The following is a 19,437-nucleotide window of genomic DNA, read 5'->3' as shown; positions in this document are numbered from 1 at the left end:
CCAATGCAGGGGACACAGGTTCGAGCCCTGGTCCAGGAAGATCCCACATGCCGCGGAGCAACTATGTCTGTACGCCACAACTACTGAGCCTGGGCTTTAGAGCCCGTGCTCTGCAACGAGAAGCCACCGCAATGAGAAGCCACCGCAATGAGAAGCCCGCGCACCGCAACAAAGAGGAGCCCCCGCTCACCGCAACTAGAGAAAGCCCGCGCACAGCAACAAAGACCCAACACAGACAAAAATAAATAAATTTAAAAAAAGGGCTTACACCCCAAAATATTAACTTGTTATCTTTAGATGATATAAATTACATGTAATGTACATTCTTCTTCATGCTTCTGCTTGGATTCTAGATTCCTTGAGGGTCCAAACCTTGTTTCCCATGCCTGTCTTACTCTTTAATGTAGTACACACAGAAGGAACAGCATAATAATAATAATAAAGATCTTAAAAATTAAATAAATAAAATTCAAAAAAATTTTAAAAAATAAAGAGCGATGCTTTCTCCCCCCAAAAAAATAATAATAAAGGTCTTTGACTTCCCTTCAGTTTCATCTTTCCCACTCTTTCAGATAAAGGAGGACACTGTCTCAGACTCCTCAGCTTGAACTGCTGATTATTAAGATGTAGCCAAGCTCTTGTTGGACCACAGAGGCAACGCTTTAAAAATTTTAAAAGAATTTTTTTAAAGCTACAAACTTGATTGCATTGGTTTTTATGGCTATTTGATTTCCGAAGTTCTCAGAACTTGATCATTTGGATCACACATAAAAGCCACCGTGGAAGAAATCTCTTAAGAGATTAATATCCCCTCTTCAAGAGAAACGCTGGAGGGTAGAAAAAAAGGACCTGTCTAGAAGTATTAATAAATGGACTGGTACTTTCACAATGGATTAAAAGATACCCATTCCACAGATCAACTGCTATATTAATAGAATCTAAATATACAGTTACATATTCAACCCTGAAAGCAGCTTAAAAAGGTGAAATTCACCAGCGCCCACTTCAAATGGATACTTTCTAAAATCTAAAGCACACTATAAACTGTTGTCAGGGTTAAATCATTTTTCCATTACTTTCAGCATTACATACCTTGGTATTTTCATGTTACTAGCTCACAACGCACACCAGCTTCAGCAACTCATAGTATTTGCCTCCAAGGGCTATAATCTTCCCCCAAAAAGAAAAGGCCAAAGACAAATAAGACTATGAATCTGGGGGGGGGGGGTTAAGTGTTATAATATTGCTTTATAAAATTGTGATCCCCAGGTGCAGAGTTCTGCAGCAGATGACTTCGGAGAGTCTCACATACAAATAAATATAAACAAAAAGCTTACTTACGAGAGCAGACCAGAGCGTGCCTAGATGTTCATCTCAAATATAATAGAATAGGTAGTCTACCCGAGGCAGGACAAGAAATGTCTTTTCATTCGGTTCATCGCACTCCTGGATAAAAGTCCCTATTAAGTGAAACCCCTTGGTGGACTCCGTGGTGTGGGGGAAAGGGAAACAGCGTAGAGTATAGTTTGTGACATTCGGAGGCGAGGAAGAGATGCTAAGGGCCGAGGGAGGACCGGGAGAGTCGGAGGGGAGGTCTCCTCTCACGCAAACAGCGTCGAGAGCAGAGACAGACTTCAGCTACGAGCAAAACCGCGTCCCTGAAGCTCAAAAAAGAGAGGGAGTAGGGAAAACTTTCCCGACCTTCTCCCAACCCCGTCCCCCCTCCTCCTCGGAAGAAACGCTAGCAAAGGCGCTAACGGTGCGGAGCCGGCCGCCCCATCACCCGCCCGGATGCAGCGCCCAGCGGACGGGGGGCCGGGGGACCCGGGCCGGAGGGCGGGAGGGAGGGCGCAGGAGTAACAGGGCGCGCCGGCCAGGCCCGCGGGGAAGGGGGAGCAAGGAGAAGGCAGGGGCGAAAGGGGTCTCCGCGAGCTCGGGCCCGCGCCCCCCCTTCCCCACGGCTACCTGGGAGGCCAGCCGCGGCCGCGCGCCGTCCATGTAGGCCCAGCAGCCGGGAGCGCCGGGAGGACCTCGCAAGCGTTGCGGGACCCAGCGAGTGGCGGGCTTAAAGGCGGAGCTGGCGAGTGGGCCGGGGGCCGGGCTGCCGGGTCACGTGGTCCGGGCCGCCTCACGTGATACCGCCTCCCAGCTCGCTCGGCCAGCCCCGGGCAAATCCGCTCGCCGGGCAGGCTGGGATCCTGTAGTCTCTCGGCCCTGGGCCGGCGGGCACGGGACTCCTCAAGAAGCCGATTGGCCGTCCGAATCCGCCCCCAGGCTCTGCGGAGAGTCGCGGTCGCGCTCGTTGGCTGCCGAGACTCAAAGGCTTTTGTCTCTCTGGGAACCAGGGACGCGCGAGGGGCGGGCTCCTGCCGCCCTCCCTGGATGATTGATTGGCCGTGGGGAGGGCCGTCCAGCCACCCCAAAGGGACCTAGGAAGGACATGCAATTGGAAACTCCTCTCCCTGCTCCATAGCGCGCCCTACACGTGGGCATTACTGAGGTGGTGCTTCCAGGGAACAAAGGGCCTCGGAGGAGAGACTCGTTTTACTCCAGAAACGCCCCCACCATCCCCCCATTTATCTACCGGTCGAAAAGCCCCTAAGGCCCGGGAATAGAGAAACTAAACCAAGATCAGAAGGAAGGAGGGAGTGAGGCACAGGGCCCAGGTAATGGAAGGAAGGAAGCGGTACCTCGGGGAAGCAGGCTGTCAAGATTGGAAGGGACCTAAGACAGCAAAAGACCCATATTTTTTTCTTGTTATAAATGAGTAAAGCGAGGCTGGGAGTGGAGATGCTTCCTGGTGCTTCATGCAGCCTAACATCTATTGAGACCACAGTCATCTTTATAAAGTACTGCACAGCTTTCTGGAAACTCCCTGGCTCTACAGTATAAAGTCCCAACTTCTTGGCATAACTTTTCAAGCAATTTTGTTTAAACTTTCCCCATTTAAATAGGAAAACACAGCATTTTCTAAGCTAAAAGAAGCCTACTTTTCCTCATCTTCCAGCGCTTGTGCAGTACTACTGGAGGCTCTGGCTGCAGAGAATTCCTGTTTTCCTTGACTGCTCAATTTTCTTTAGATTACTTACTTTTTCCCTCAGTTGCTTTACTCCTCTTTATGTTTGTTCATTCTTTTGCCTCAGCCTGAAATGCCTTGAGTCAGCACCCTCTCCTCCCATAAAGAAAACCAGAACCAGACAGTAGTTAAGGCAGTAAAAACAGATTTTAATCAAAAACTATTGCAATAGGGGAACTGAGCCCAGTTGTATACTGAGGTTTCTTTTCCCCTATTGCAATAGTTCCTGAATAAACTCTGTTCTTACTGCTTTAACCACTGTTGAGCCCTTGTTATCTTTAACAACACGCCAAGGTACACATCAGTCTCCTACTCATCTTTCAAAATCCAGGTCAAATACCACCTACTCTTGTCTTCCTACCCTGCATCCTCCTGATTCAACAGCATCGGCAACTGAAGTTCATTCAGATGGTGTCAGATGTAACTCCTTCCCTGATTTCCAGGACCTTGTACATATTCTGATACATAAATCTCACATTGCTCAAAAATGTACTGTTCACTTCCTCTAAGAAGTAAATTATCTATCCCTATCTTCTTCCCTAGATTATAAACTCTTTAAAACAAGACTTCTGGGCTTATTTCTGTGCCCTCAGTAGCCACTGAATGAGGAGGGTCCATGTGGTAGGCCCTCAACATCCACTGAGTGAAGGTCCACGTGATAGACCCTTAATATCCACTGAACGAAGTGGCTTGACCAAGGTAGCGGTTCAGTGAATTTACTAAAAGAGGCCTACTTTTCTCAAAACACTGAAGTCAGTTTCTTTAGCTATCAACCTGATCAAAATTACTTCAATAAAACATGTTTGAGAAAAAATGGGGGTTTGCGTCATCCCTGAGCACTCACTGCTTATCGTGTGCCTGATGCTGTATTTGCAGCATCTTGGAGGATGAAAAGTTGAATAAGACATGGTTGCTGATCTCAGGGAAGGTGTAGTCTGGTTATTCCAGTCCAGGGTGAAAAGTGTGATACAGAATGCTTAAGTGAACACATATGGGGGACCACGAATTATACAGGGGGTTAGGAAAAAAACTTCCTGGGAAGGTGAACTTCGTGGACAAGTGGTAGTTAGATGAAAAAGGGAGTGAAGGCTCTTCCAGAAGAGAGAGCAGTGTGTTCAAAGATACGGAAGCCTGAAACAGTGTTATTTAAGAAAAGCAAGTAACACCTGACTGGCTGGACTTGATTACCTCATTTACATCTGGAACAAAGGAAACCTAATTAGGTTAACGTTAATGTACTTGAAAGAATTAGCCATTTATTAGTATCATTTATTGGATTGAGTAACTTTCCATTAGACAAATCCTAGGCTCTTCACCTAAAATTGACCTGTGCACTAGTGCTGGGTGATTTCTTTTTTTTTTTTTTTACTTTTTTTTTTTTCCAGCTCCAGAAGCTCTCTATAATTGTTATCTGAAAACAGCAAAATTAGTTGTTCCAAAGAAGATTATTTTAGAGCTCTCTAACCTTTTTCTACAGGGCAAAAGGCTGTCAATTTACAAGTAGTACTTTAAGAAGAAACTGGGCTCTATCTCCAAGATGCGCAAGGACGAGGACTCTTCCTCCTGGCGTTCACGCTAATACAGGACCATGCTGGTAAAAAGCATCTGTCAAGAACCTAGGGAAACACAGTTAACATAAGGGTTAAGGTGGGTGGGACACAGAACAATTCTAATCACTCTTAGAGGCTTCAGAAGTTCATTTCAAAAGGTAATCTCTCAGTAAATGGAAAATTAGAACATCATCTTTTGTTTGCTCCCTTTTCTTCCACTGTGCTCTTCTCCTGTAGGTGTCATTTGGGGCAGGTGTGGGTCAGCCAATCCAGCCCCACTTCCTTCAGCTGGACTTGATTGAGTGCACCTCTTACACAATTTTCTTTGCCAAGAAAATCTTCTGAAGGTCCCCCTAGGCGGACACTTGTTTTTCATGCGTCACTAGAAAGTTCTTGACAGTCAGCAAGCAAAAATAAAAGGGATTTCAGTTACTTCCTCAAAGACTTGAATGTTATTTCTCCTGAGAGAATGAAAACAGCTGGGAGCACTCAGATTATCTCCACCTTTTCTTCTCTGCCCCTCCCTCTTCTCATGGCTGGTCAAGATTGAGAGAGATAAGCCAGAGGACCACCAACTCTTACAAAGGCTAAATAGGGAATATTTAGGTCACTATATAAGATTGTTTACCTGTGTATATAATTCATAGTCAGGAAATCTGTCTGACATTCTCAAAAACATCATTATTTCTGAGAATTGAGAATGACATAACTTTTAGGGTTTTGCAAATGTAATAAAATATAGACTCTATCTAGAGGGAGATTCCACCGTGATTTTCAATTAGCGTAACCAAACAGGTAAACATGATCAGTCACAATGAGTTTTACAACCTCAATCCTTATTGATCAAACTACTTTGGGAATAATTTCTGCTCTTATAGTTGGGATAAATAAACATGGCATAAAACAGGGCAGGGCAGGGGGAAGCTTGAGAGAAGTGATAATGGAGACTAGGAAAAGAATTTTAATTCTAATTCCTTTTTTCCCTCACCCCAAGAACCAGATGAATTCCCTTTGCTCACCATGAAAACACATTAAATAAACAAACAAGCATCTTAGCCCTGGCTAAAGTAGACCACTCTGCTGATTCATATCTTCACCTGCACTGAGGCAGACGCTATGCTGAACAGGTGGCATAAAAAGATAAACCTGGGGTGGGATAGGGAGGGTGGGAGGGAGACGCAAGAGGGAGGAGATATGGGGATATATGTATATGTATAGCTGATTCACTTTTTTATAAAGCAGAAACTAACACACCATTGTAAAGCAATTATACTTCTATAAAGATGTTAAAAAAATAAATAAACAATAAAAAGATAAACCTACTTTGCTCCCTGGACCAGGCATGAGATTGCTCCTCTCATAGTATCAATATCACTCCCACATAAGATCACCTTTATGTGTAAAAGTGATCCAATACACTCCGTTTAGAATTGCTTCCTTGCCCTTTGTCAGATGAAAGAGCTTCTTAAATATGGAATTCAACCAAGGAATCCACTTTATAACAAAGGAGAGGTAGCAGTGGGCACATGGCTGTGGAATCCACTGGACCTATCCCTTGGCAAAACACCCAGAAGCTACTGGCCTAATAAGCAATAGAGCAGCCTGTTGAAAGCTTGGCTGAATTGTCATCTTGGGGATGATACCCTATGAGGATAAAGTGCTACCCTCAAGGATGTAGTAATGCTCTAAATCAATCACCATTATATGGTGCTGTATCCCCAGAATACCTGGGAATGAGATCCAGGTGTGGAAGCAGGAGTGTCCCTGTTTACCATCAATTCCAGTGACCCACTTGGGGAATTTCTGCTTTTTCATCCTCACAACTGTAACCACAGGTTTAAAGGTCTTGGTTCTCAGAGGGGGAACATTTCTACCAGGGAACACAGCAGGAATATCCATTGAACTTTAGGCTACACCACCACCCAGGCACTTTGGGCCCCTCGTTTCAAGGACCAGCAGGCAAGAGTAAGATCCTGGTGGGCGTAATTGACTCTTACCATCAAGAGGCAGTAGGGCTACTGTTACACAGTGGAGGCAGGGAAGCATGTGTTTGGGGCACCCAGATAATCAACTTAGACATCTTTTAGTACTGCCTTGTGCAATTTTGATGACAAATGGACAAGAGCGGCAGGTGCAGCCTGAGAAGGGCATGGTAAACAGTAACTGGAACACATGGGTTTAGAGAGTCTGAGTCACTCCACTGGGTAAATCACCTAAACCTTCAGAGGTGCTAACTGACAGTGAGGAGGGAGAGGATGGCTACTGGTCACAGCCTCAAGACCAACTGCAGCAGCAGGGGGGGGTTGTAGTTCATCTTACTAACCTTCCTCTTTATAAGTTTCCCAAGGAAAAATGGCACCCCAGTGTCCTGAAGGAACTGCTCCTTAGATTCGTGTGAAGGAAGTGGATCTGAGTGGCGCAAGGCATGGACCGTCCTGCATGTGATACCGCCCTGCCCAGAACACAGCTGCAGCCCTCTTAGGAATCGCTTCAGCTGAAGAGAACTGGTTTGCTGAAAGTCAGCCCCCTTCTGGGAAGCCAGCCTCCCCTGAATGATTGCTGCTCAGTCTTACTTTCTTTTGTTCAATAGGTGTTAATTAGAGTCCCTCCTAATAAACTTTCTATGTGCTAATCATCTCAGAGTCGACTTCCCAGGATATCTTATCTTTGACAGTCTCTTTAGTGTAGATTGTTGTTTGAAGGAGAAGACACTAAACAAGTAAAATAAATTCATGACTTGTACTCTGAAGGAGATGAGCAAGATGCAGTAATAGCAAACACAGGGAAGGTGTACTTGGAGAGGAGGTGACATTTAAGCCAAAAATTATACGATAGAAGTCATGGGAAGAGCAGGTAGGAGAGCGTGTCTTAGGAAGAGAAACATCTTGGATAAAGGCTCTTCCCAAAGAGCTTAGCCTGTTGAAGTACCACCCAGAGATCTGTAGTCCTTTTAAAGGATTTTTTTTCAAATGCAATGGGAGGCCTTTAAAGGGTTTTTAAGCAAGAGTGTAAAATGCTGTGATTTGTGCTTTTAAAAAATTCTCTCTGATAGTGAGGAAAAAGACGGGATGGGAAGAAACCATTAAGGAGGTCACTGCAACATCAAGAAACATGCCCACCCAAAGTTTGCCCCTTCCCTCCAAACCATGTTCCAGGTGCCCAAGACCCTGGAATTCCCAGTCCACTTCTAGGATCTGCATGGACCTCTTCCGTATATCCATCCCCCCTAAGACAGACTGCACACCCTTAGGGCCATGGGGTGCTCAGGGAGGGACTGTTGTAGGGCTTGGAAGTTGAGTGTCCCCAAGCATATGTGTAAAGCTCCTTGCAGTGTGAGATGAAGCCAGGATTGGAAAAGATGGGAGGTGAACTCTGGGACAGGGACCAGGATGGTACTCCCTCCCTGCTGTGCCAAGTTCCAATATGGAACCCCAAAGATTCCAAGAATACTAAATTCAAGGCTTGGCCATCCAGGTTTTTAAAAGCTGTATTTGTCAAGACACAACAGAATATATTTTATTCAAGTTGTTGGCTTGATTTTTAACTCATAAATTTTTAGACATATGATATGTGAGCCTCCATTTGTAATTTTGCACTGGGTTCTACAAATGTTAAGGATGGGCCTAAAAGTCACATTCACCTACAAAGAAACAATACACATACAAAGCTGGCTTCTTATTACAAACAATAGATGCCAAAGATAATGAAATAATATCTTCAAAATGATGGGGGAAAATATCTGTTAATCTAGAACTTTCTATCCAGTTAAGCTAACATTCAAAGGTGAGGATAAAATAAAGACATTTTCAAACCAAGACTAAGAGAATTTCCCACTCACAGACCCTTGCAGAAAGAAGAAAAATAAACCAAGGAGGAAGGATTAGAATGCAAGAATCAATAATGAGCAAAGAAATCAGTAGATACATTGGTAAATCTAAGTAAACACTGACTATAAAAAATTACTAATTTTTAGAGGGTAAACACAGGGTGAAACTAGGATATTACACAGCAATCACATTGAAGACGAAAGGCAAGATTCAGAGTTTAACATTCTAAGGTCCTTATGATGTTGCATATACAATGTTAAAAAATTTATCTATTACTTTTAATATTTTTAAGGAAAACATCTTAAGCAAATATGCAAAAAAGAAGGGAAAAAATGAATAGTTAGGATGGACTGAAAAAAGCAAAATAAGTTTAACCAGTAGTACATATAAAATCATCCTCATTTCAAAATGGAAAACCAGGCACCAATGTATTCTTTGTAAACTTCCTCTAACCGAAACCATTGACCATAAAATACCATCTCTGCCACTATTGTTCCCCAATTATAAAGTATTGTTCAGCTGTTGCTCTTCATTCTTATAAAACTCCATGGAAGATAGATACTAAAATGTTAGGGGGAATCTCATATACTTGGGGCTTTTATACCAGTGAGTCTAGTATCAATAACTATTTGCGGGGGCTTCCCTGGTGGCGCAGTGGTTGAGAGTCCGCCTGCCGATGCAGGGGACATGGGTTCGTGCCCCGGTCCGGGAAGATCCCACATGCCGCGGAGCGGCTGGGCCCGTGAGCCATGGCCGCTGAGCCTGCGCGTCCGGAGCCTGTGCTCCGCAGCGGGAGAGGCCACAACAGTGAGAGGCCCGCGTACCGCAAAAAAAAACCCCCAAAAAAAAAAAAAAATAACTATTTGCACAAAACTCTACACTCTTCTGTGGGCAATACCACAGAAGATCTCGAGGAGACCTTCAAGACAGCAGAGGAGTAAGATGTGGAGATCACCTTTCTCCCCACAAACACATCAGAAATACATCTACATGTGGAACAGCTCCTACACAACACCTACTGAACAGAAGACCTCAGACTTCCCAAAAGGCAAGAAACTCCCCCACGTACCTGGGTAGGGCAAAAGAAAAAAGAAAAAACAGAGACAAAAGAATAGGGACGGGACCTGCACCAATGGGAGGGAGCTGTGAAGGAGGAAAGGTTTCCACACACTAGGAAGCCCCTTCGCGGGTGGAGACTGTGGGTGGCTGAGGGGGAAAGCTTCGGAGCCGCAGAGGGGAGCACAGCCACAGCAGGGGTGCGGAGGGCAAAGTGGAGAGATTCCCGCACAGAGGATCAGGGCCGACTGGCACTCACCAGCCCAAGAGGCTTGTCTGCTCACCCGCCGGGCTGGGCGGGGGATGGGGGCTGAGGCTCGGGCTTCGGAGGTCGGATCCCAGGGAGAGAACTGGGGTTGGTGGCGTGAACACAGCCTGAAGGGGGCTAGTGCGCCACAACTAGCTGGGAGGGAGTCCAGGAAAAAGTCTGGAGCTGCCTAAGAGACAAGAAATTATTGTTTCGGGGTGCATGAGAAGAGGAGATTCAGAGCACCGCCTAAACGAGCTCCAGAGACTGGCGCAAGCTGCGGCTAACAGCTCAGACCCCAGAGATGGGCATGAAATGCTAACGCTGCTGCTGCAGCCACCAAGAATCCTGTGTGCAAGCACAGGCCACCATCCACACCTCCCCTCCCGGGAGCCTGTGCAGCCCACCACGGCCAGGGTCCCATGATCCAGGGACAACTTCCCTGGGAGAACACATGGTGCACCTCAGGCTGGTGCAATGTCACTCCGGCCTCTGCCGCCGCAGGTTCGCCCCTCATCCATACCCCTCCCTCCCCCCGGCCTGAGTGAGCCAGAGCCCCCTAATCAGCTGCTCCTTTAACCCCGTCCTGTAAGAGCAGGAACAGATGCCCTCAGGCGACCTACATGACCTACATGCAGCGTCGGGGCCAAATGCAAAGCTGAACCCCAGGAGCTGTGCGAACAAAGAAGAGAAAGGGAGATCTCTCCCAGAAGCCTCAGGAGAAGCAGATTAAATCTCCACGATCAACTTGATGTACCCTGCATCTGTGGAATACCTGAACAAACAACAAATCATCCCAGATTGAGGCGGTGGACTTTGGGAGCAACTGTAGACTTGGGGTTTGCTTTCTGCATCTAATTTGTTTCTGGTTTTATGTTTATCTTAGTTTAGTATTTAGAGTTTATTATCATTGGTAGATTTGTTTATTGATTTGGTTGCTCTCTTCCTCCTTTATATATATATATATATATATATATATATTTCCTTTTTCTCTTTTTGTGAGTGTGTATGTGTATGCTTCTTTGTGTGATTTTCTCTGTATAGCTTTGCTTTTACCATTTGTCCCAGAGTTCTGTCTGTCCTTTTTTTTTTTTTAATTACTGTTTTCAGCACTTGGTATCATTGGTGGATTTGTTTTTTGGTTTGGTTGCTCTCTTCTTTCTTTCTTTTTTTTTTCTTTTTTTATTACTTTTTAATTTTTTTATTTTTAATAATTATTTTTATTTTAATAACTTTATTTTATTTTTTTCTGTCTTTATTTCTTTTTTTCTCCCTTTTCTTCTGAGGCATGTGGCTGATAGGCTCTTGGTGCTCTGGCCGGGTGTCAGACCTGTGCCTCTGAGGTGGGAGAACTGAGTTCAGGACACTGGTCCACTAGAGACCTCCTGGCTCCACGTAATATCAAACAGCAAAAGCTCTCCCAGAGATCTCCATCTCAATGCTAAGACCCAGCTCCACTCAATGACCAGCAAGCTACAGTGCTGGACACCCTATGCCAAACAACTAGCAAGACAGGAACACAAACCCACCCATTAGCAGAGAGCCTGCCTAATATCATAATAACGTCACAGACACCCCAAAACACACCACCAGACGTGGACCTGCCCACCAGAAAGACAAGATCCAGCCTCATCCACCAGAACACAGGCTCTAGTCCCCTCCACCAGGTAGCCTACCCAGCCCATGAACCACCTTAGCCACTGGGGGCAGACACCAAAAACAATGGCAACTATGAAACGCAGCCTGCGAGGAGACCCCAAACACAGTAAGTTAAGCAAAATGAGAAGACAGAGAAACACACAGCAGATGAAGGAGCAAGGTAAAAACTCACCAGTCCAAACAAATGAAGAGGAAATAGGCACTCTACCTGAGAAAGAATTCAGAGTAATGATAGTAAAGATATCCAAAATCTTGGAAATAGAATGGAGAAAATACAAGAAATGTTTAACAAGGACCTAGAAGAACTAAAGAGCAAACAAACAATGATGAACAACACAGTAAATGAAATTAAAAATTCTCTAGAAGGAATCAATAGCAGAATAACTGAGGCAGAAGAACAGATAAGTGACCTGGAAGATAAAATAGTGGAAATAACTACTGCAGAGCAGAACAAAGAAAAAAAATTGAAAAGAATTGAGGACAATCTTAGAGACCTCTGGAACAACATTAAACGCACCAACATTTGAATCATATGGATCCGAGAAGAAGAAGAGAAAAAGAAAGGGACTGAGAAAATATTTGAAGAGATTATAGTTGAAAACTTCCCTAATATGGGAAACGAAATAGTTAATCAAGTCCAGGAAGCACAGAGAGTCACATACAGGATAAATCCAAGGAGAAACACGTCAAGACACATATTACTAAAACTATCAAAAATTAAATACAAAGAAAAAATATTAAAAGCAGCAAGGGAAAAACAACAAATAACATGCAAGGGAATCCCCATAAGGTTAACAGCTAATCTTTCAGCAGCAACTCTGCAAGCCAGAAGGGAGTGGTAGGACATATTTAAAGTGATGAAAGGGAAAAACCTACAACCAAGATTACTCTACCCAGCAAGGACCTCATTCAGATTTGACGGAGAAATTAAAACATTTACAGACAAGCAGAACTAAGAGAATTCAGCACCACCAAACCAGCTTTACAACAAATGCTAAAGGAACTTCTCTAGGCAGGAAACACAAGAGAAGGAAAAGACCTACAATAACAAACCCAAAACAATTAAGAAAATGGTAATAGGTACATACATATCAATAATTACCTTAAATGTAAATGGATTAAATGCTCCCACCAAAAGACACAGACTGGCTGAATGGATACAAAAACAAGACCCTTATATATGCTGTCTACTAGAAACCCACTTCAGACCTAGGGACACATACAGACTAAAAGTGAGGGGATGGAAAAAGATATTCCATGCAAATGGAAATCAAAAGAAAGCTGGAGTAGCAATTCTCATATCAGACAAAATAGACTTTAAAATAAAGACTATTACAAGAGACAAAGAAGGACACTACAAAATAAGCAAGGGATGAATCCAAGAAGAAGATATAACAATTGTAAATATTTATGGACCCAACATAGGAGCGCCTCAATACATAAGGCAAATGCTAACAGCCATAAAAGGGGAAATGGACAGTAACACAATCATAGTAGGGGACTTTAACACCCCACTTTCACCAATGGACAGACCATCCAAAATGAAAATAAATAAGGAAACAAAAGCTTTAAATGATACATTAAACAAGATGGACTTAATTGATAGTTATAGGACATCCCATCCCAAAACAACAGAATACACTTTCTTCTCAAGTGCTCATGGAACATTCTCCAGGATAGATCTTATCTTGGGTCACAAATCAAGCCTTGGTAAATTTAAGAAAATTGAAAATTGATATGATTATCAAGTATATTTTCCGATCACAATGCTATGAGACTAGATCAATTACAGGGAAAAGTGTGTAAAAAAATGCAAACACATGGAGGCTTAACACTACACTAGTTAATAACCAAGAGATCACTGAAGAAATCAAGGAGGAAATAAAAAAAATACCTAGAAACAAGTGACAGTGAAAACATGATGACCCAAAACCTATGGGATGCAGCAAAAGCAGTTCTAAGAGGGAAGTTTATAGAATACAATCCTACCTCAAGAAACAAGAAACATCTCAGATAAACAACCTAGCCTTACACTTAAAGCAATTAGAGAAAGAAGAACAAAAAAACCCCCAAAGTTAGCAGAAGGAAAGAAATCATAAAGATCAGATCAGAAATAAATGAAAAAGAAATGAAGGAAACAATAGCAAATATCAGTAAAGCTAAAAGCTGGTTCTTTGAGAAGATAAACAAAATTGATAAACCATTAGCCAGACTCATCAGGAATAAAAAAGGGAGAAGACTCAAATCAATAGAATTAGAAATGAAAAAGGAGAAGTAACAACTGACACTGCAGAAACATAAAGGATCATGAGAGATTACTACAAGCAACTATATGCCAATAAAATGGACAACCTGGAAGAAATGGACAAATTCTTAGAAATGCACAACCTTCCAAGACTGAACCAGGACAAAATAGAAAATATGAACAGATCAATCACAAGCACTGAAATTGAGACTGTGATTAAAAATCTTCCCACAAACAACACCCAGGACCAGATGGCTTCACAGGAGAATTCTATCAAACATTTAGAGAAGAGCTAACACCTATCCTTCTCAAACTCTTCTAAAATATAGCAGAGGGAGGAACACTCCCAAACTCATTCTACGAGGCCACCATCACCCTGATATCAAAACCAGACAAAGATGTCACAAAAAAAGAAAACTATAGGCCAATATCACTGATGAACATAGATGCAAAAATCCTCAATAAAATACTAGCAAACAGAACCCAACAGCACATTAAAAGGATCATACGCCATGATCAAGTGGGGTTTATCCCAGGAATGCAAGGATTCTTCAATATACGCACATCAATCAATGTGATACACCATATTAACAAATTGAAGGAGAAAAACCATATGATCATCTCAGTAGATGCAGAAAAATCTTTTGACAAAATTCAACACCCATTTATGATAAAAAAAAAAAAACCTCCAGAAAGTAGGCATAGAGGGAACTTACATCAACATAATAAAGGCCATATATGACAAACCCACAGCCAACATCGTCCTCAATGGTGAAAAAATGAAATCATTTCCACTAAGATCAGGAACAAGACAAGGTTGTTCACTCTCACCACTATTATTCAACATAGTTTTGGAAGTTTTAGCCACAGCAATCAGAGAAGGAAAAGAAATAAAAGGAATACAAATTGGAAAAGAAGAAGTAAAACTGTCACTGTTTGCAGATGACATGATACTATACATAGAGAATCCTAAAGATGCCACCAGAAAACTACTAGAGCTAATCAATGAATTTGGTAAAGTTAGCAGGATACAAAATTAATGCACAGATATTACTTGCATTCCTATACACTAATGATGAAAAATATGAAAGAGAAATTAAGGAAACACTCCCATTTACCACTGCAACAAAAAGAATACAATACCTAGGAATAAATCTACCTAAGGAGACAAAAGACCTGTATGCAGAAAACGATAAGACACTGATGAAAGAAATTAAAGATGATACCAAGAGATAGAGAGATATACCATGTTCTTGGATTGGGAGAATCAATGTTGTGAAAATGACTAACTACCCAAAGCAATCTACAGATTCAATGCAATCCCTATCAAACTACCAATGGCATTTTTCACAGACCTAGAACAAAAAATTTCACAGTTTGTATGGAAACACAAAAGACCCTGAATAGCCAAAGCAATCTTGAGAAAGAAAAATGGAGCTGGAGGAATCAGGCTCCCGGATTTCAGACCATACTATGAAGCTACAGTAATCAAGAGAGTATGGTACTGGCACAAAAACAGAAATATAGATCAATGGAACAGGATAGAAAGCCCAGAGATAAACCCACGCACATATGGTCACCTTATTTTTGATAAAGGAGGCAAGAATATACAATGGAGAAAGGCAGCCTCTTCAATAAGTGGTGCTGGGAAAACTGGACAGCTACATGTAAAAGAATGAAATTAGAACACTCTCTAACAACGTACACAAAAATAAACTCAAAATGGATTAAAGACCTAAATGTAAGTCCAGACACTATAAAACTCTTAGAGGAAAACATAGGCAGAACACTCTTTGACATTAATCACAGCAAGATCCTTTTTGACCCACCTCCTAGAGAAAGGGAAATAAAAATAAACAAATGGGACCTAATGAAACTTAAAAGCTTTTGCACAGCAAAGGAAACCATAAACAAGATGAAAAGGCAACCCTCAGAATGGGAGAAAATATTTTCAAATGAAGCAACTGACAAAGGACTGATCTCCAAAATTTACAAGCAGCTCATGCAACTCAATATCAAAAAAACAAACAACCCAATCCAAAAATGGGCAGAAGACCTAAATAGACATTTCTCCAAAGAAGATATACAGACTGCCAACAAACACATGAAAGAATGCTCAACATCATTAATCATTAGAGACATGCAAATCAAAACTACCTCACACCAGTCAGAATGGCCATCATCAAAAAATCTACAAACAATAAACGTTGGAGAGGGTTGGAAAAAAGGGAACCCTCTTGCACTGTTGGTGGGAACATAAATTGATACAGCCACTATGGAGAACAGTATGGAGGTTCCTTAAAAATCTAAAACTAGAACTACCATATGACCCAGCAATCCCACTACTGGGCATATACCCTGAGAAAACCATAATTCAGAAAGAGTCATGTACCACAATGTTCATTGCAGCTCTATTTACAATAGCCAGGACATGGAAGCAACATAAGTGTCCATTGACAGATGAATGGATAAAGAAGATGTGGCACATGTATACAATGGAATATTACTCAGCCATAAAAAGAAACGAAATTGACTTATTTGTAGTGAAGTGGATGGACCTAGAGTCTGTCATACAGAGTGAAGTAAGTCAGAAAGAGAAAAACAAATACCGTATGCTAACACATATATATGGAATTTTAAAAAAATATGGTTCTGAAGAACCTAGGGGCAGGACTGGAATAAAGACTCAGATGTAGAGAATGGACTTGAGGACATGGGGAGGGGGAAGGGTAAGCTGGGACGAAGTGAGAGAGAGGCATGGACTTATATACACTACCAAATGTAAAATAGATAGCTAGAGGGAAGCAGCCGCACAGCACAGGGAGATCAGCTCGGTGCTTTGTGTCCACCTAGAGGGGGTGGGATAGGGAGGATGGGAGGGAGACGCAAGAGGAAGGCGATATGGAGATATATGTATATGTATAGCTGATTCACTTTGTTATAAAGCAGAAACTAACACACCATTGTAAAGCAATTATACTCCAATAAAGATGTTAGAACAAAACAAAACAAAACAAAAAACACAGTCTCTCTCATCAAGTAGTTTACAGTCTGTTCAGGAGAAGCAAGCTCTATAAACCCACCTGAAAATAAACCCTACTATAGAAGAGAGCAAATGGTTAAGAGCCTTGGATTGTATAAATGTTACAGTTCAGTGTAAGTAGGATCCTTTCCAACCAGGATGTCTTGGAAGTCTTTGAATATGCGAAATTTGATCTGGGCTTTAAGAGAACTGGGAATAGGCATGAGCAAAAGTGTTAAAATATCGGAAAGTGTTGGAGCCAAGAAAAGACATTTTCAAGAAAGAAAGATAAGCGTTGTGTGAAGTACTAAGAGAAATCATTGAATGAATCATAACACTGAAGTCATCAGAAGGAAGAAACAATTTAAAATATTATTTCACACAGATATAAAGAACAAACTAGTAGTTACCAGTGGGGAGAGGGAAAGGGGGTGGGGCAAAATAGGGGTAAGGGATTAAGAGGTACAAACTATGTATAAAATATACTGTGTATATAATACATAACCTACAGGGATATATAGTACAACACAGGGAATACAGCCAATATTTTATAATAGCTCTAAATGAAATACAGCCTTTAAAAATTGTGAATCACTATGGTGGACACCTAAAACTTACATGATATAGTACATCAACTATACTTCAATTTTTAAAATGTATTATTTTAAAGATAGCACCAACTTAAATTTTTAATTCAATTTTTCTTCTTTTATATTGTTAATTTTTTCCCCAAAGTGTATGTAGCAAATATAAATACAAAATACTGACTTTCTGCAAGTTACATAGGTGAACTGTTCAGATTTTTCCTACTTCTACATTCAACTTTATTTCTCTAGTTTTTTTTTTAAAAAAGGGGGGGCCCAAGTCTTGTATACTGCAGAAGAGATTTCCATACTATTGCTTGTGTTTTAGGCTCTTGGTCTGTATTATTAAGAGTCATGATATTGATAACATCTAATATTTATTAAACAGGTACTGTGCTAAGTGCTTTACATGCTATTTTAGTTAATGCTAGCTGCCATAACAGATAAATCCCAGAATCTCAGTGGCTTAACAAAATCGAAGTTTATTTCTCACTTACGTAAAGTCCAAAACGAGTGTTTCTAACAGGCATAAAGCTCTCCTCCACACCGTGCTTCGGGACCAAGTTTCCTTCCATTTCCTGAAGATCGTTGTCCTGACATCTTTAACAAGTAGCTTCCGGGGAAACTGCAGAAGTTCAAAGAACAAAGATCACAATGGGAGATTTTTGAGAGCTGAGCCTAGGAGTGACATGAATTTCTTTCTCTTACATTCCATCGGTCAGAATTCAGTCTTATGACCACAATTAACTGCAGGTGACGATGTGAAATGTGGTTTAGCTGATTATCCAGGAAAAAAAAGAGATGATTTGGTGAACAGTTTGCGAGTCTCTGCCACACATACATTTTTCCGCGTTTAATCCTAACAACCCCGTTGGATATGTAGTATAATTTATAGCACTTTACAGGTGAGGAAACTGGAATTTGTGAAGTTCCTTACCTCACGGTTAATAAATGACAGAACTCAAATTCAAATCTAGGCAATCTAACTAAAAAACTATATTCCTTATCAAGTTAACTGCAATATGACTGAAATTCTTGTTACTGAAGAAGAATGTTTAGGCTTTTTTTAGTTATAGGAGAGGTATGACAATTTTAGAACTGTAAGTAACCCAAGCCCATCATTTTAGTGATGAAGTAATTGAGATCTAGAGGTAGAATGTCCTGTTGAAGGCTCAAATCACTGCTGTTCAGGTATCATACAACGTAAAGTACACTTTATAAGAAAATATAATCTTGACAAATTAATAACTTATGTCATACTTTCTAAAAGTTAACTTTCTAAAAAGATTTAACGTAGTTAAATGCAAGCATTTAGATTTGCTGCTTGAAAAGGAAGCACAACACAGAGTAAGCCTGCCACCGTGTGGCGTGAGCCAAACTTAACATCTGTTAAATGTTTTATTCCCATTTATTGTGTTTGCTTCTAGTTTATTTATTAACCAACCTAGATGTGACACTGTCTTTGATACGAAATTCAAACCCAGCTATGGTAAATGCTATAGGTTTAACTACTTTTTAATTTCAAGATACATTTCTTCATCCAACTCCAAAAATAACTGCAATATTTCCGATCCCGCTACAGGGGTGACCAACTTTTAAAAGGTGGCCCAGGCACTTCCACAAAAGGATTACTTACTTCAGTGCTTCACAAACAAGGAAACAAATTCAACAATTAGTAGGATTTGTCTCAGTCCACTCAGAAGTGAATCAATGAGCCAGATTAGAAGGCAGAGTTCCCAATCTTACAATAGGGATCTCCAAGGAGTCTTCAGGTATGGATAAAACACCCCTAGGAAGAAGGAGAATCAGAATTTATACAGGAGTCACCATTTCCTAGAGTTTTAGTTTAGTATGTTGTAACACGCCAGGCAGACATTTTCCTGCCGTCTCCCTGAATTTATCAAAATAAAAATGGTATCTAAAGTTGTTTAAAAGGCAACAGATCTAGCGGGTGACTAAATGGAAATCCGGTATTGCTGCTGTCTCTAAAACTTATTTCAAATGATTAGGGGTGGGGCATTGGTATTCATATCCTGATATAGTTTTTACATGTCCCTCTTTCCTTTCTTAAAGTCTTATTCCTACTTCTTTCTTTTTCTACCACAGCAAACTCTGAAATATCATTTTCACATATAACTCACCTGATGTGACTGGGGAAAGCAGTTAAAGGG

At 41.5% G+C, this 19,437-nt stretch overlaps 2 protein-coding genes across 19 annotated transcripts in view; both read right to left on the bottom strand.

Annotated features, from left to right (window-relative positions):
• Window positions 1-17,891, bottom strand: part of RCBTB1 (RCC1 and BTB domain containing protein 1) — a 66,052-nt gene extending 48,161 nt beyond the window's left edge. For 4 of the 15 annotated variants that reach the window (XM_073795168.1, XM_073795173.1, XM_073795174.1 and 1 more), the window contains exon 1: window positions 17,764-17,891. The gene's annotated coding sequence lies outside the window, so the exon portion shown is untranslated. Of the gene's footprint in view, window positions 1-1,092; window positions 1,171-1,341; window positions 1,447-1,965; window positions 2,115-17,763 lie in introns of those variants that run through there. The other 11 variants (XM_073795162.1, XM_073795165.1, XM_073795163.1 and 8 more) reach the window with 8 other exon arrangements.
• EBPL (EBP like) overlaps window positions 4,332-19,437 on the bottom strand; it is a 94,965-nt gene continuing 79,859 nt past the window's right edge. For all 4 annotated transcript variants that reach the window (XM_073795180.1, XM_073795181.1, XM_073795182.1 and 1 more), the window contains 2 exons: window positions 17,764-19,055; window positions 4,332-4,692 (listed from right to left, as the gene is read on the bottom strand). The gene's annotated coding sequence lies outside the window, so the exon portion shown is untranslated. The remainder of the gene's footprint in view (window positions 4,693-17,763; window positions 19,056-19,437) is intronic.

The sequence above is a fragment of the Tursiops truncatus genome, chromosome 18 (assembly GCF_011762595.2).
Source record: "Tursiops truncatus isolate mTurTru1 chromosome 18, mTurTru1.mat.Y, whole genome shotgun sequence".
In the NCBI taxonomy this organism is placed as follows: domain Eukaryota; kingdom Metazoa; phylum Chordata; class Mammalia; order Artiodactyla; family Delphinidae; genus Tursiops; species Tursiops truncatus.
This window is presented reverse-complemented; position numbering and strand designations above follow the sequence as displayed.